The sequence below is a fragment of the Lagopus muta genome, chromosome Z (genome assembly GCF_023343835.1).
Source record: "Lagopus muta isolate bLagMut1 chromosome Z, bLagMut1 primary, whole genome shotgun sequence".
Lineage (NCBI taxonomy): Eukaryota > Metazoa > Chordata > Aves > Galliformes > Phasianidae > Lagopus > Lagopus muta.
In genome coordinates this window covers 20,724,038-20,741,647 of record NC_064472.1, presented here as the reverse complement: position 1 = coordinate 20,741,647, position 17,610 = coordinate 20,724,038, and the positions used below count along the sequence as shown (strand labels likewise).

General features: G+C 37.6%; 1 long non-coding RNA gene across 1 annotated transcript; it reads right to left on the bottom strand.

Annotated features, from left to right (window-relative positions):
• Nucleotides 1-1,468: 1,468 nt before the first annotated feature.
• Nucleotides 1,469-13,321, bottom strand: LOC125686568 (uncharacterized). Its single transcript, XR_007373832.1, has 3 exons — nt 13,239-13,321; nt 12,893-13,067; nt 1,469-3,349 (listed from the first exon to the last, which is right to left on the bottom strand). It is a non-coding gene; the product is annotated as an uncharacterized LOC125686568 (long non-coding RNA).
• Nucleotides 13,322-17,610: the final 4,289 nt, after the last annotated feature.

Below are 17,610 nucleotides of genomic sequence, written 5' to 3'. Positions count from 1 at the left end.
GGCCAGGCTAGATGGGGCTTTGAGCAACCTGATCTAGCAGAGCAGATAGAACTAAATTATCTTAAAGAGTTCTTCCAACTCAAACCGTTCTAAGAATTTACAATTCTTATCATAAAAGACAGTGCACATCTCTTTACTCACTAAGGACTGTATCTTGAACTTTTTCTTCAATGGGGAGTTCAAATGTTGCCTCTCCATGCACTGCTGATTTGACTCTGGCTATCATGTAGGTACCAAATCTTGTCATATCTGGAATTGATGCATTTCAGGAATCTGTTTTCTTCAGGCCTATATTGGTTAAATAGATCCTCAAAACCTTGAAAATGGTGTTCTTTAAGTTCTTTTGTGAACACTTATGGGACCCAACTGGCACAGACTTTGAAATATTCTAATGTTAACACCATCATTTTCAACACTTTAAAGCTGATATTCAGCTCTCTACACAGTTCATAATCTGGTTTTCCACTGGTCATAATTACAGTTCATACAGTGGTCATAATCCACTAATTCACAAAGATGAGCTGTTCAAGGTGTTCTTCATTTCATGGTATGACAGCTGTGCATGTATCCTTTACCTCACAGTCACCACTGCTGAAATGTACCATTCACCACCTCACTATGCTCACATCCACTATTTGGTCCCCATAAACATTCAGCGTCAAACATAACATAAATATTCAGGGTCAATAAATGTCAGTGGATGTCAATTTTTCCTCATGGAGGACTTCAGTGACACACCTTTGCTTCATCTACACTTCCATGTCTGACACCTGACACATGTCAGAATGTCCCTCTGCTGCCATCTGACACACAGCAATGGAATGTAATGCAATATTGGTGGGAAAGTTCAGCCTCTACTGTTGTATCACCAACATCTGATGTTGTGGTCAACATAATCAAATACGTGCATAACTTTCAGAGCAACCCTTGTACATTTAAAATAGACCATTGAAACCAGCTTAAAACGATAACAGTAATGAATAGGAAATATTTTACCAAGAAACTCCTCGTTTTCTTAAAATGTATGTGTATCCAACAAAGTATGTGTGAGATGTGGGACAGTACCCATACTTAAGTGAGATCCCCATGTCCAGGGTACACCAATGGGTTTCCTTCCAGAGCAATTTCTTGAGGACTAATTGTTTTTACTGTTTTCTTATAATGAAGTAGAACACAGTTCTCCACTTCTGCTCTTCCCTCCTTTCAATCTCAGAAGAGTTCCTTAGCAGTTTAAGAAGGAATTACTCATGGGAAGAAACAAGTGGACACATCAGGAAAGCTTCATATGAACCCACTGTTGATCTTAGTGGAAATGGTTTTCTTAGTAATATAGTTCTCTTCTAAAGCTATAGTAGTGATAATTAAGATTTTTTTTTTTTTTTTTTTTTTTTGCTAACATCGTGTTTACTACTTTTGTTCTGGGGCTATAAGAGATTTTTAGATGAAGACCATATAATAAAAATTCAAGAATAATTCAAGAAAAAAAAAAGGAAAAATGTTGGAAAGGGCAGGAAAAAAGAAGCCAAACTTGAACAATGCTGAAGCCAAATAATTTGTCTGCTCCAAGCTTTTAAAAATCACTTGCTAGATTTTATCAGTGCATGTGAAGGGACTACTTCAGCAAGTTGTTACAGGAACATTTTTCCTTGGGCCAAGTCCCACACAGATACAACACCTTGTTAATTTAAACTAATTTTGGCTATTTCACTTATTCACTTAAAATGTTTGAGTTCATCTGGTTTAATTTGATTACACATATGAGACCAGTTATTCAAGGGTGTTGGTCTCAGACCTGAAAATTAAATTAAACTCTTAGATGCTCACCGAAATACATGTGCATACTTCTTCAGCCTCTTCCCAGTTCAGCAACATAAGGACACTTAAGGGAATATGGAATGTTATGCACCATGTGATTTAACAACACAGTCTCCATTAGCTTTAATGAGAGATGCAAAATTAAATCTTCACACCGCATGCTAAAATTGCTCTTCCAATTTAGTACATGAAATAATAGGTCCATTTTACATTGTCTATGGACAGGATAGGTGAATCATGTTTTGAAAATGCATTTGATTCGTGTTGATTAGGCACTTGAGAAGAGGAGATGTTAAATATATAGTATAAATTTTGCTGATTTACACAGAAGGTCTAAATTGTTTGTAATTCTTCCCTGTGAATCAGGTAAATAACTAGGTTATCTGTGTTTCGACAGCCAGCATAAAGGATGTTTAATTAAGGCTTTGAGCACACCTCCAACAATTATATAAATAATATACAATCCTTAAGAATCAGGAAAACTTTCCTTACGCTTAACTAACAAGCCCCACAGTAGAACAAAAACAACCTGCTTTTCCTTTTTTTTTTTTTTTTTTTTTTTTTTTCACGTGTCCTATTCCTTTGACAGATGGAAAGTTCTGGCCTGTTTGAAGATAGATTACTTTGGACAAGTCAGGATGTGAATTCCCATATTGATAAATCATCAGTAAGAAGCTTGTAAACAGCACTTGTAGATGAGTAGAAACTGAAAGCTTAAAACAGCTCTTCAAGTCCCTCTGGAAACAAAAGCAGGCTGTGGATCACTAGCAATTCTAACTCGAAGTAGGATATTCTGCCTTACCAATAAACTGCTGTGTTCCATGGAAACCCACATCTCCCAACTGGGTTTCGAGTACAAGGAGTAATCACAGCTATAGACATATAGATTTTCTTTTCTTTTATGTTGTTCAATATTATATGTAATCATATACCAAGCTCCAGTATTTCACTAAGTGCTAAGAGCTTCCCAAATACACCATATTTACAGGTAAGCTGTGCATCTATATTTTAACGTGTACAGCCGTGACTCTGTGTAGCAAAAAGGCTTCAGTGATGTATATATTCATATCAGAAATACTGGAACTTCACATCCAGCAGCCTATTCTCCTGAGGTTTTGAGCGTTCATAGAACAACCCCAAATTCACACAGACAGTCCCTATATTTGAAGATTTAAATATGCTTTTCCTATAGTCTGAGCTTGTTCAGTGTCAAAAAAATGAGAAGGATATTTTACTCTGCTCTGGTGCTTCACTGTCTTTCAAAGTTAACCAAACTTTATACAAACATGTGAAAGGACAAAGTTTTGCCCTTTCCCCTCAGAAACAACTGAAAAGTGAAGCAAACAAATCAGAAAAAAAAATAGAGGCTTAGATATGATCATCATAATGAAAGTGACACATATCTGCACAAATATCTTCGTTATTTCTTCTACCAGGCAAGCTCAGTTTTCTCCTCTGATCCCTTTCCTGACCACCACTCTTAACATCTTCTTACTTCTCAGCTGCTCCCCTTGGAAGTAAGTGTCTTGTAAACCTGCAAGAAAATACAGATATGTTTTTTAGAAGGAAAATTTTTAGAAGGACACTCTTGTATATATAATCTACAATTAATTGTTTTGGCTTTCTGAATTTCAGAAAATAAATACTTCTCTTTGGAGAGTGAAGCAAGCTGATTTACCATACGGAATTTGAGCACCCCCTGTTACAAAGAGATATGCTGGATCCAGGTACCAAGCCATCTATTTCCAACAGCGTCGACTATGACTTTAACACTACCTTTCAGATGTTTTAAGTGAGGCTGAGGAATGATGAACAGGCATCAAATATGGGCAGTTTTACTATACTGATGCTCTCCTGTGGGCTTTTTTTCAGTTAGAATATAGCAAGTAGCGATTGCAGATTTCTCACTTATTTTGGGATACTAGAAGCCAGTCTATCTAATCCTGAATAGTCCACTACCACAGTTTTTGCAAGAAAGGACATAATTCTGAAATGAGTCTAAATGGCCAAAAAGGCAGACAGCAGACTGCTCTTCAATAAAGAGCAGCAAGTAATGACAATAAATGACAGTGAAACAAATAACATGTCTCATATACAAGGATCACTGTGGATAACTTGGACCAGAACTGATGACAGAATCAGTATAAAAGATTTTCTTTCAGATGTTTCTGGTACTGAATGCAAGTAAGAACCAGACAAAGCTATATGATAAAAACTGATCTTTGATTTATTTCAGAAGAGAATTTGTGATTTTGACATCTCTGGAAATGCATCTGCAACATGAAAATTGAAACATAAGGCTGGAATAAAACACAGGAGATTTAAATGACAATGGCAGAGATAGGTAAGCTTTTTCTTAACTTTGTCTGATAACTTTTAAACTACAAATGAGAATTCAAAAATTACCTAATAATATTCACTGAAGCAGCTACTGTCAGACTAAATCATGGTCCTTGGTTCTGGAGTTAAAGGTCATGTTAGATTTCAGTTGCAAATCCTGAGCTGCCATATGAGAACAACGACCAGTTTCATATGACACTGGAAATGGGATCCCCAGTGGGAAAAATCTGGAAGCAATATTCAAAAATAGCTGCTCATAGAAAAACAGAGCTGGGAGTATTACTTACAGTAGATTGCTCAAGACAGAGGGTAATGAAATATGTAGCTGGGAAACAAAATTTTCTTTAAAGTTGTCCCTGAAAGCCATGAGTCATGTCTCCCAATCTTTAACACTGGCATTCATACAGTGACAACAAGAGGCACATAATACAAATAGAAAAGATGTAACAAGGTGTAGCATACTCCATATTAATATCCAAACAATTTTAATATTGAAAAAAAGGGCATTAAATGTGAGAGCTGGTTTGTGAAACTGCTTTCCAGGGATTAACTCACTGCTGCTTGGATTTTCATGTAATGATTAAATGACTGATGGATCAACTTCAGCTCGGTGACAGAGCTGATTTTCTTCTCTAGCACTTTGTGGCCTTGCCTCAGACTCCTGATTTTAGGGAATCCTTCAGACCTATTTTGTGATGATCTTAATTCTGAGAGGTAATGAGATCTGACTAGTTCTTCAGGCACAATAAACTATATTCATGAGATGAATTATTCATCAAAGATGTTCTAAATCTATGTAGGAAATATAGCTCAAAAAAGTCATTTTTAACCTGATGCTTACCAAGCCATTTGAATTCATCTTACCCGAATGCCACAATAGAATTACACTGGCCTTTTGTTCTGCATGACTTTCACTGTTTTCTCCAGGTGTCAAGATGGATATAGGATATAGCTTTCACATCTACGTCATATGTTCTGCAACTGTTCAGTGAAATGAGATTAACCCTAGTGAAGTGATTTGGTACAAATCAAAGTTCTAATACACCCTTTCCAAGCCAGTTAAAATTGGGAACAGAAGTTACAATATAGAAATGAATAAAAGTAAAATGGTCTGTATATGATCCTGGCAGGCTGTTTCTACTCAGATGTTCCTGAGTAGACAAGTAAACAATAAAGTTGTTTTATCTCTCGTCCCCGTATCATGTGATGCTAGGACAATGATTCTCTGCACTTAACCGTGGATACACACATCCGTATACATAAGAACAACTTGAAAAGTTGTTCTTTGTCAAATGCCTCCACAACATGGACTTGACATCATTCTGATCTGGCAGTACAGACGCCAGAAACTGAGCTAGGATCACTGGAGCTGATCAGTCAAGTGTCATCCGTAGTGAAGAGGCAGAGTGAATTGCCACTCTGATCCTGCCTTGGGACATGAATGTCCCATGGTGATGATCATTGAAGCTTGAGCAGGATCTCTAAAAAAATCCTTGCTGTTCTTCTATTTAAACAAGCTTTCATTTGCAGTTGCATCTATATTGTCTCATGCAATGGTGCTTATAGCAGGCAGAGGTGATATAACAGGCTGAGGGAGCAGGGCTTGTTCAGCCTAGAGAAGAGAAGGCTGTGAGGACACCTCATTGCAGCCTTCCTGTATTTAAAAAGGGCTTATAAACAGGAGGAGAACCAACTTTTTACAAGGTTAGACAGTGATAGGACAAGGGGGAATGGTTTTAAGCTCAGAGAGAGAAGGTTTAGATTGCATGACAGAGAGAAGTTCTTCACACAGAGAGTGGTGAGGTGCTGGAACAGACTGCCCAGAGAAGCTGTGGATACTCCATCCCCAGAGGTGTTCAAAACCAGGTTGGCTGGAGCCCTGGGCAGCCTGGTCTAGTACCAGATCTGGAGGTTGGTGGCCCTCCCTGTGGCAGGGGAGTTGGAGCTTGATGATCCTTGGGGTCCCTTCCCACCCAAGTGATTCTACGATTCTGTGATTCTCTGATAACATGGATTTGTGTAAACACTTGCTTGTGAGAATGCATATTAAGTAAAAGAAACCCTGGTCAGCAATCTGTTTTTCTGATTGAAGCCATCTTCTTTATATCATTGTAAGTCTCTAAGCTGGCTACAATCTGTTATAAAACAGTGAGTGTTATCTATTTCTTTAATAAGTGAAGCATTTACAATGATTTTCCTTGAACATTTTTCTAAATCTTTTATCATGATGTCCTTAGCAAGTTATTTTCTGAGGCCATTTCTCATCTGTAGAACAAATCCATCTTATGTTGCATGTAGGATTATTAAGAGCGTTATTTTTCTTAGTCACTAGTATATCAGTATCCTAAATGCTTCTCAGTGCGTCTTCTAGAGGATGAATGCTCAGTTCCCCTATAAAGTTTGTCCTCACACAATGAAATTGTGTGTTAGAGCTTAATTTCAAACCAACTCCTGCTTCTGCCATTGCGTCTCTGATCCAATTACCACCCCCTTTTTCAAAGGGGAAAAGTATTTTGGAAAACTTTCAGGTTGAAGCACCAAATTGATGGTGATATTCTTGCTTCCAGTTGTTCATATCCCACAACTATTCATTGTGTAGTTTTCTTCATATTTTCCAGCTGATGCTCACATGAAGGAATTTAAAACAGTATGTAGAAAAAGTAGTACAGTATGTAGAAAAACTATGTAATAGAAAAAACCATGTAATAGTACAGTATGTAGAAAAAGCACTGTACGTCAAATCTCATGCAGTCTTCCATCCAGATCTTAAGCTTGAATTGCAGTAACCATTTTTATCCTGGCTTTTGGCTTCTCCTAAGTAGATATTTGCAATTGTGTGTAATAGAGCTGAACTGCCCATGCCCATTGTGATAAAGGGAGATGAATACTCCACTGAATGCATTTTAAATTCAGCCTGACTGGGTACAAGTAATCTGCAAAGGGTAGTTTCCTGTTGATAGCCAAAATCTAAGCATCTGATGGTTAATTCGTATTTTCTAGACTAACATTTCTGCATGAAGTCCTCTGTGAATTTAGACATTAAATAATTGTAATAATAGAAAAACGACTCAAGGTTAATGAGAATTCAAACTTATTTTTCTCAGAAATCCTTCAAAACAAATTTGTCACTGCTGTTAAAACTAACAGCTATAAAGAAATCACAAACAGAAGAATATTTCATAGATTAAAAGTAATTGTAGAACTAAATACCTGAAAATACCTCTTTTCATGTTTGTAACAGCCCAGTTGTTGATAGCACCAAAGCCTTACCTCTGAAGTCAATGATAATTTGTTGGTGAAACAACCACTGAGATTATTGGCAATAATGTTTTGTTTGTAGATAGATACGCTGCACTGAAGAACCCCACTACTAATAAAGATCTATTCCTTACAGAGGAGAACATTTTCTGCTAGCAATATTATACATTTTTGAAAAGGTCATTAGTGTAAGAGATAATTTAACAGAACATGATCTTCTCATTTTATAAGAAGTAATAAAATATTATCTATATTCAGAGAGCAGCATTCTGCAACCAGACAGTTTTCCAGACAAGGAAGCTCTATCTTTGTGATCATCTATTACATAAAAAAATACTTCAGCCTCCTGGTTTCCAAAATTTCAGCTTATTTCCCCTCCCTGACTTCTCTGTTCATCATATAACTTGTCCATCATATAACTGTAGCCTGTGTCCTTTATACTGGTGTAGAAGTTTCTGTAAAGGTTGGATTCTTGAGGGTAGATTCAGCATCTGGAAACTAGGAAGAGTTTCAGCTACAGCTAGATTCTAATAGTCACCCCCCAAAATAAATCAGCATAAGCAAGAACCCAGAAGTAAGAATTCAGCTAACTAACCAAATAAGCTGCTTTTTTAGAGCAATGCTTTCAGCAGCAAAGTGAGTTCTGGCAAATATGAAGCTGATGTTGATCTTGAGAAGGAAATTAAACCAAGTAGAAAAGATTTTTGTTGCTCTCATAGATGAAAGGGGAATAGTGGAGGAATTTTATCCACAGTGAGGGTGGTGTGCAATTTAAAAGCAATCTAGATCTGGTCCCAGAACAAAACATGTATTTTGCCCCACCTTTTCATTATTACAGTGGTTATGTAATGACAAGTTAGTTTGGTGAATATAAATGAAGGTTTGCATTGAATTCTGTCTCAGCTGAAAGGGAAGAGAAAAAAAATAATGCTTATGAAACGTTTGGATTTTGAAAGAACTTACATTTCAGTGACAGACACAGAAAAAAATACTTTTTAAAAGACCCCTACTGATATAGAAAGAAAGAAAATAACACATATGGAGCCTTCGGGTTTTGAAAGAGCTGATACTTCAATGACAAGCACAGAAAAAAATGTTGTTTGAAAGACCCTTACTGATATCACTGTAACAGTGTTTGACTGCAGAACTGCATGTAAAATGGCTGTATTTTAAAACAAGAAAAGTATGAGAGGTGGAGATCTAAAAGTGTGAAGGAAGAGATCCAAGTAGCTATTATTTAATGAACCCAAACTCAAACCATGCAAAGTTTTAGTATATATTTAACAGAATAATGGATAAATATATATTTAAAAAGATACATACTGGTTAGTTAAAGATTGACTGTATCAATATTAATTTTGATGAGGAAGTAAAGTTTCATAGAGAAGCAATGTCTCTGAATTTCAGTATTTGACAGAAATTATAGATAAAATGAAGGAAATGGGGATGAGAATTCAGTTAAGACTAAAGCATTTTGCTATGAAATACAGCTAATCAAACTAAATCAGTCTCTTGGTCTTGCGTCTGAGCTAACTCACAGCTGGAATGTGCCTACAGGCTGCACTGAATTAAAAGTACTCCCAAAGACAGTGGCCTACCTGGTTCATAAAGCAAAAGTTAACAGCAAATATGCCAAAGGAAAATAATTATTTCAGCTGAAAGAAAATGCTGGCACAGCAATAACTGTGAATGAACTAGCTGTGTTTGCATGTGTTCTGGGCAGCAGTACATTTCTAACTGGGATGAAAATGGTACTCAAATAACATCTTCCCATGAGGTGATTCTGACAAAATGCTATCTAATTTTGGGATGGAAGAAGATCTAACTGTTTCCAGGGGCACCACTAAGTCACAGTCTCTAACTCATGCTACAACACAGTCCTTCACTCTGGCTTTTACTGCAAGGTGTATTACAGTACCACCAACATGTAATTATTCTTTGGATAAGATCTTCTGCTTTATGCAGGCACACTAAGTCAGTATTCATGCATACTCACCCTACTATGCCTGAGGTATGTGGTATAGTATTATTGCCCTAAAAATGACCATCCGTAGGTTATAAAGACAAGAAAAATGCTGTCTTCTGTTGTATGTGATATGGGCTTCTCCTACTGATTTGATAAATGATAACAGTGGGAGTGTGGCATAGCAAACAAATGCTTATAAATAAACAGTAAGTTTTTGCCTGCAATACAGGGAGATGTTTCTAAAGAAGAATTTCAGCCTTTGATCAGAATGTGCCTCTGTGCTTTGCATTACTCTGTGGAGCGCAGGCTGTGATGTTTTCATACAGAAGTAACTCGAATCACATGCAAGACTGGCAGGTGGAATAAGGCCTGTTTTGACATGACATTTTACCATATAAGCCTGACCAGATGTGGCTTTTGATTAAAGCTGAATTATTTATACTGCAGCTGTGGCAAAATTGTGTTTGCCATGGATACTGCCCTGTTGTGATATGCATGGTGATAGTAAATAGCAAGACATCACTTATTTAATGATAACATTATCGTCTAATTACTTTTGATCAAATTAAATTTACTGAGAGCAGTGCCTCTGTGTAGGCTACAAACTGTTCCTCCTGTTAACATCTCTGGTTCTCTGAAATATGTATTACACACACTATAGTGACAAGACCTTCGGGCAGTGGAACTTTTTTTCAAGTTCTTATGAGTATTTACTTTGCAGACAGCTGAAGGAATCAATTGCAAAAATACACAAGAGTGGACAAGGGCAGAATCATTTTCTTCCCAAGGGGATGATGTGAAAGCAGGGGAAATTAAAAAAGATCATAGGTTTTCTGCCCTTACCAAGTCTTCCAGAGTCTGCTTAAAATAAGCAGGATTTATCTACTATTTTGAACATAAGTACACAGTATTATTTCCCATTTTGCATTCAAACTCTCACCATGTACAAAAAGGCCCTTACTTCTATTTTCCACACACTGAAAAATCCTGTGCTTACTCAGAGTAGCCCCCAGTCCATTCTTACCCTAGGCAGGTGGGTCCCACCCTAATGACACAGTTCATCTCAGCCTTATTCTCGTACGTCAAGATTGCAGAAACTTTCCTCTCAGAATGAATAAATTCCATTTTATATAAAACAAGGCAGTGAAAGACCTAAAAGTTGCCAGGAGTTACATTATCTTCAGTTTCACAGGCATTTAGAAGAGCGGAGAGCCATATGCTCTGCCTGAAAAAAATTCCAGTACCACCATGATCTGAGCTGGCAATCTTATGAAAAACACTATTTTTATGATCTCAGATCGATATTAGTAAACCACTTCACTAAGAGACAAAGTTCACCAGATGCACCCAGAAATTTCAGGTTTTAATCCTGCTACACTATAAATATGTTTTCACTGATTCATGTTAGGGGCCTGTTTTGCTCATCTTTCTGCCTTCAGCAGATGCCATGAATGGATGTCTATGGAACAGATATCAATGATCTTTTTCCATGGATTCATTCAGCCCTCATTCATGAAGTTGATCAGCTCCAATGCTGGATCTACCCACAGCATAGCAGTTGATTAGGGATATCAGAAGGCCTTCCTGAGCCAGGAAAATGCCAGAGTAGCAGAGATATCCACCGGGGGCTGGAAGTTCTGCTGGATGGCTGACAGGTCCACAGCAGGGCACCTACATGGCATCCACAGCATCCTACAGGAAGAAGCCAACTCATTTGTCACCTGTTCTTTGATGCACTGATTTCTTGGTTTTGTTTTGAATTCAGCTCTGTTTGATAGTTCCTATTTCATGCCTTGGCAGAGAGCAACAGTGTTTTCCACACTATGTACATTTTATTTACCTTTGTTGAATGTAGCTCCTTGTTGACCTACATTGATTCCTTTTTAGACACTTCATAATCTGTGCACCTAAATCATATTTCCATTAAACAATCTCAGCCACAGGATAAGGAATCCCTGCCCATTGCCTTGATTTTGGTATGGAAGCTGTCCAGTACCTCTAACTGCCCATGTTGCCTGTCACTAAAAGTTTTCCAGTTATAGCAGAAATCGTCAAGAAGACAAGCAGGTGTGGTCACTTTCTTTGAGGCAGTGATGAACCTCAAATTTATGCAGCAGTACAGTAACTTCTCCCTCTCTTATTGTTTTTGTGTTTTTGTGTGTTTTTTTTTTTTTCTTTTTCTTTTTTGTTGTTTGTAATAATTGCATTGGCAATTTTTGTTCTTTGACTGCTGAGATGTTTTCCTGGAGAAACTGTAAACTGAAACACCCGTTCTTGAAATATTAAGCCACATCAGAAGTTATTATTTTAAATGTGAAAGTAGGAATACTTTTTATCCTTTAAGTCCACTTCATTTATCTACACTGCACCTAAGTACACAATATTCTTTCCCATCTTGCATTCAATCACTATCCTGTGAATTCTGTGATTTTTCAATTTTGCTCTAGCTTTTCTATCAGCAAGCTTTGTCATTTTTATATAACTGTTCTTTGTGATATGAATTGCAAACGGAGCAAATATAGAATGGCATAGTAGAAACACGCAAATGGGAAAGTAATATACATTTGTGACTGTAAATTTTTTTAACATCTATATTTAAAAGGTAGCCTTCCTTTTCAAAATTTTCATCACAGCTGTGCTTCTTATTGAAACAAAAGAGCCCCACATAGAAAATAAATTTTATCTGTCTGTTCTAACATGAGCAACACTGATAGCAAGTCTCCAGCTGATGAAGCTATCTACTAAAATAGACAATACCCAAAACAACATAACTACACAGATACAGAGGCTGAAAGTGGACTATTGTTTATATAATATCAAAGGTGTGCAATGCAGAAAGATCACGTAGTGCTTTAAGAAGATCATAGCATGAAACACTGCAAAAGAGATGGCAAAAAAGCTATGTTTGAAGAGTCTGGAGTAAGATTTTTTTCTGCTTATGGAAGGCTGGCCATAAAATCACAGGAATATTATGTTAAAACATTATTTATAATCTAAGTAAAAAAAAAAAAAAGGACAGTTTTGTAAATATACCTGTATAAGATGTCACTGGTTTCCTTTATATTAGTCATGTTAATCAATACAATGAAATTAGATTGTGATGGTCATGTTCCCACTCTGAGCTTTAAACCTCTCCAGCAGGTACATACTGGTGAATAAAGGAAAAAGGGTATGGGGTGGTCTCTAAAACAAATTTGAAACTCTTGCTTTGTCCATCCACACCAGACTCACTCAGGACACACAAGACTGGTCTTAACCGAGTTCAAAATTGCTTAGAAGATATTTGGTGGTACTAGTATAATAATACAGTAGTTCAAATACACGGAACCGAATATAACAGTAGATGGTAAACGAGCATGCAAACCCAAATCTCTGCTATCACAGCAAGGAGAGCCCAGGCAAGCTTTTGACAGAATACCCCCTATATTCTGTCACCAACCAGCCCAGCCTAAGTGGGAGCAAAAAGCTCTCTTCCTCGCGTATGACTTACAGGTCCCCTTTCCAATCACATACTTGGTCCGCTGATGGTCCTTGTCTGCTCCCGCAGTGATCAGATGACAAAAAGAAGTCCTTCTGAGAAATCTTGGGTGCGCCAAAGGCGTCCCCTCTCTCAACTGATCCCACAGCCAAACAGAGCGGGTCCCATCTGGGGTGCCAAATTGATGTGTGGAAAATCAAACCCTATAGCCTGTAAGGATATAGAGAAAATATGTTTTATTGGCAATTGCACAAAAGCTCTGGTGCAAGGGGGATAATTCCTCCAAGCTTGCACACCGTCTAGAAAAATTGTGCTACAGATATAGGGTGAACTAATACATAATCAATAATTTCCCAGAATTCGGATACATATTCATTATACCCCAAAGCATGCAGACCCTTCCCTGCTCTGCGTGCGTAGTGGGTCTGGGTTGAAGAATTTATTGTCTTTTTCGTGAAGGCTTCTGACCTTCCTCACCATAATTTCTGACAGAGAAGGGGGGGCATCCCCCGAACTAGTTTCGTCTTGCTCTTTTGGACATCTAATCACCTCCCTGCCAGATGTCTCTAAGCTTATCAGCATGGCCTTCATCCCCCTCACTATCCCAGAACATGTGCCTGCTGTTCCCCTTCCTCTAATGAGCTCAACATTCCTGCTTCTATAAACTATTCCTAACTATCCCCCTTATCCTCCCCCCTATTCTCAGTTACTGTGAAACCTTCTTTTTGCCTTTTACTTTTCTTATGGGGCCCCTTTTCCACCTTTCAATTCCCCCGTTAGTAAGTGAATCCCACAGGTCTGTTTCCCAGCTTGTGTCATCCATGCTTGTCTTATGCAGAACCTTTGTCTGCTCCCAAATTTTCCTTAAGTCTGTTTCAATTCTCAAATTCTCATTTATATAAGCACAGCAATTCTGATTTATTACTGTGCATACCCCTCCTTCCTTAGCTGTTAACAGATCTAAAGCCATCCTGTTTTGAAGTACCACTTTGGATAGGGAGGATACCTCCTCTTTGATTGTTTGTAATACACCCATTGTGGCATTTTCCACTATCTCCAGAGTTGCAGGGATATTTGCTATAGCCTTTTCCAGCTGCGCTACTCCTAGAGCTGGGATTAGGGCTCTCAGAAAGTTATGGAACCCAGTATTATACCTAGCTAGGAGGCTGTACGTGTGCTTATTTCGAATCCAGGGGGTTCTCAAGAGTCCCATTGGAGTCTCTTCATGCACTGTAGTTTGAGGTATTATATATATAATATCCTGTAGTGCATGTCCCTATCCAGCTCAATGGTAATGCCTTTCATGCCTGGCCATCTCCACATAGCCACCAGTAACCACGAGGTAACTTACATGGCCTGTTTATGTTTTCCTGGTGGGTGAAAGGTGTTCCCATCCCTACAATTCCAAGTATGTTTTTATCTGAGGCCCATTGTGAAGCTTTGTCAGTTCTAGGATCACAGTTCAACTTGGAAATCACATGAACACCACACAGCCTTTTGCTTACTCTCCTTCCTCCCTTTGGGATGGGTGAGAAAGCTGGGAAAAAGTAGAACTCATAGAATCATAGAATGTCTTGGGTTGAAAAGGACTTTAAAGATCATCTAGTTTCAACCTCCCTCCATAGACAGGGTCACCAACCATTAGACCAGACCCAGAGCTACACTCAGCCTGGCTTTGAATGCCTCCAGGGATGGGGCATTCACAAGCTTCTTGGGCAAACTGTTCCAGTGTGTCACCACCCTCTGCATGAAAGGAAGATGTTTTCAGGCTGTGTAAATGTAATGGAAAGACTTTGTGGATTAATCTGTTATACTGCCAGCCGCTCCATAAAAGTATCTACAAGCTCTGTGGTCAAGTCAAGATGCATTGTTTATGTGTAGTGGAGATTGTACCTGTATGAACATTACCTGATTAGAAAGTATAAAAGATACAAGCAATTGTAATTTGTATTGAAGAAGTCCATGCCATTTAACTGAGATATAAGAGAATTGTGGATGCTCTGTCTGACATTTTAATTAACTGTTATGCATACAGATTTTTAACTGTTTCCTTGCTCGCACCAGTCAGGCCAGCATTTACGAAAGACTCTAGAATTGCACAGATCATGCTACTTCCATTTCTTACCTTTTTATTAAGCTCTTAAAGTCAGCAAAGATTATATTCACAGACTGCTGGAATGAGACCTCTCCAAAATGCCTATGGTAAATTGGCTGATTTCTTTTAATTGTCTACTAGGAATTCCCAAAACTGTACTGAATTTTCTCATAACCAGCACAGTTCTTATGGTTTCCACTGCAGTCACTGGGTCTGCTCCAGAATTCTACATGTGTAAGAAGTCAGAGGATGCTAATCTGGAAGGGATGCAAAGGTAAGGAATACAAACAAGGCTCAGGCACACATCTTTATCACTAAAATCTACACTTCCAAGAAATAAAAATTGAATAAATATAAATATAAATAAATAAATATAAATATGAATTTTAAAAATCACATTCCTCCATGCCACCTCCCTTCATCTCATTAAGAAAATGATGAATATTAATTAGGCACGATATCCTATGAAAAGTTCTTTCACAATAGCAAATTTTGTATTGCAACCCTAACCCTTGCCTAAAAGAACACACTTCCTGAGTCATCACATCTAGTCATTAGATTTCATAAGTATTGTATTATATAACTTGATTAAACACTAGTAGCAGAAAGAATTGTGAATATATTGTGCAATTCTGATACATAGACTGTAGCGTAGATGATGCAAAATTGCTTATTAAATAAGCTACAACAACAAATTCAACTGCATTACAGACTGATCAACTGTATTATACGAAATAAAGCATCTGTAATGTAGGGATAAAAACAGCACTAGGCAAAATAACACGCAGACTAGCCCTTGAAATAACCACAATAATTACTGTATGCTGGGGAAGAAGTATCACTTAGTGATAACAAACAAAGTGTAGAGGAGAGTTTCTCCAGATTAAGAACTCATTCATTAGATTTCATTCAAGAAAAAAATGACAAAGTTGTTTGAGTATAATGTGAAATGATATTTTGAACTGAAGCAGCTGTTAAGACACAGATTTCAGAGTTCAAACTCTAAACTAGCCATTTTTCCTTAGACCTTCTCTGAAAATAAGCAGCTCTGGATTTCCAGTGATCTCTCTAGAAGATGAGCAGCTCTCCTGTCTTTCTCTCTCTTCCTTGGTGTATAGAATTCTTTGAAGTCAATGCTGGTTTGGCCTTTGTGTAGTTGTTCCTTGTATATGAACACAGCTTGCAGATGTGAAGGCTCTCTCATTTCCACTAGGTAAAGTTAATCAAGAGTAACTTCACTGAATGTGCAATTTTGCTAAAATCTTATCAGCAGAGAACTGGTTTAAGAAAAAAATAGGCTCTATCCATAAAATTTTAAAACCTGGACTTGACAAATGAAGCTCAAATTTGCTGTCATGGTTCAGTTAGGTATTACTGTGAGTTCTGTATTTGTCTGTAGAAGTGACACTTAATGAATTGGGGCTTTCCCCAACTATGTGCAGAGGCAAGTAAGTATAATGCTGTCCATAGGATTCTGCGGCAGAAAGTTTGCCTACTACAAAACTCTGATTTCTTTGTGAGTTTAATATGTTTTCCTCATTCACAGGATGTTCACTTGGCTACAGATGTTAAATAAGAAAGACCTTTTACCTAAAGACAGACACATTGGCAACTCTAGAATCACTGATGTTTTATGTGTTATGGCTGATTCTAGGTTTTGGTGTTTTCAGTCCAAAAGGCAGTGGGAAGTTCTGTAGTCTCTGTTGTACAGGGAGACATGCACTCTTTCACCAGTCACAGGATATGGAGTTTATTATTCTATTTCTACTCACTATTTAATAATAATCAACTTGATAACCCTGTGCTTTGCAGTCCAATTTGAAATGGGAAATTTGTATGGCCTTGATCTTCCATTTAAACTTTAATGGACATAATTCTTCATATTTGTTCACACAAATTTCAAATGAAAATTCTGCTTCAACAAAAGAGTTAACATATTTGAACAGCAGCATGCTTCTACATGGACAGTTGACAAACCTGTTCATCAGAGCTTACAAGAGAAACGGGCTGTATCTGGGTGAGTGCAGCCTTCCTGTTCTATGTTAAGAAAATTAAGTCATTTTTCCTCAATCTTAAGGATGACTGTTCTTACTCAAAATGACCCTCACTGATACATTGATACTACCTAATGCTGAGCTGCCAGTAACTCCCAACACAATAATGAGACACTGCCACAAACAGACAAATGGAAACTCTCCCTATAGTATGACCAGGTGGTTCTTTGGGACTGATATCTGATGGTTTCATTTGGCTTCCACCAAGATATGTCTGCTTCTACCTATGTTATGATCAGGAGACTTACTTCCTTCAGAATGAGGAAGAGGAAAACAGAAAAGACATTTCAAGAGAAGAAATCACAATGAGCACATTCCTTAAAGAAAATATTTAAATGTAACTTTATCAGTTTGTGGTATTTCAGAAGGCCATAAAGAATTGTACCACCTTAAGTCTCATAACAGATCACACTCCGTTTCAGAAGATCTATATCAAAATATTACCAGCTCCTTACTTAATTATAGTTCATTAGTCACTGAAAACTCAGCAATTTTCTCATAGATTTTTCTCAACATCTGACTTCTTTTTCTCATTAAAAAGCTTTTACTTTAAATGCATTACCTTGTTCTCCTGTTAAAATCCCTAACCTGACAATCACCTCTG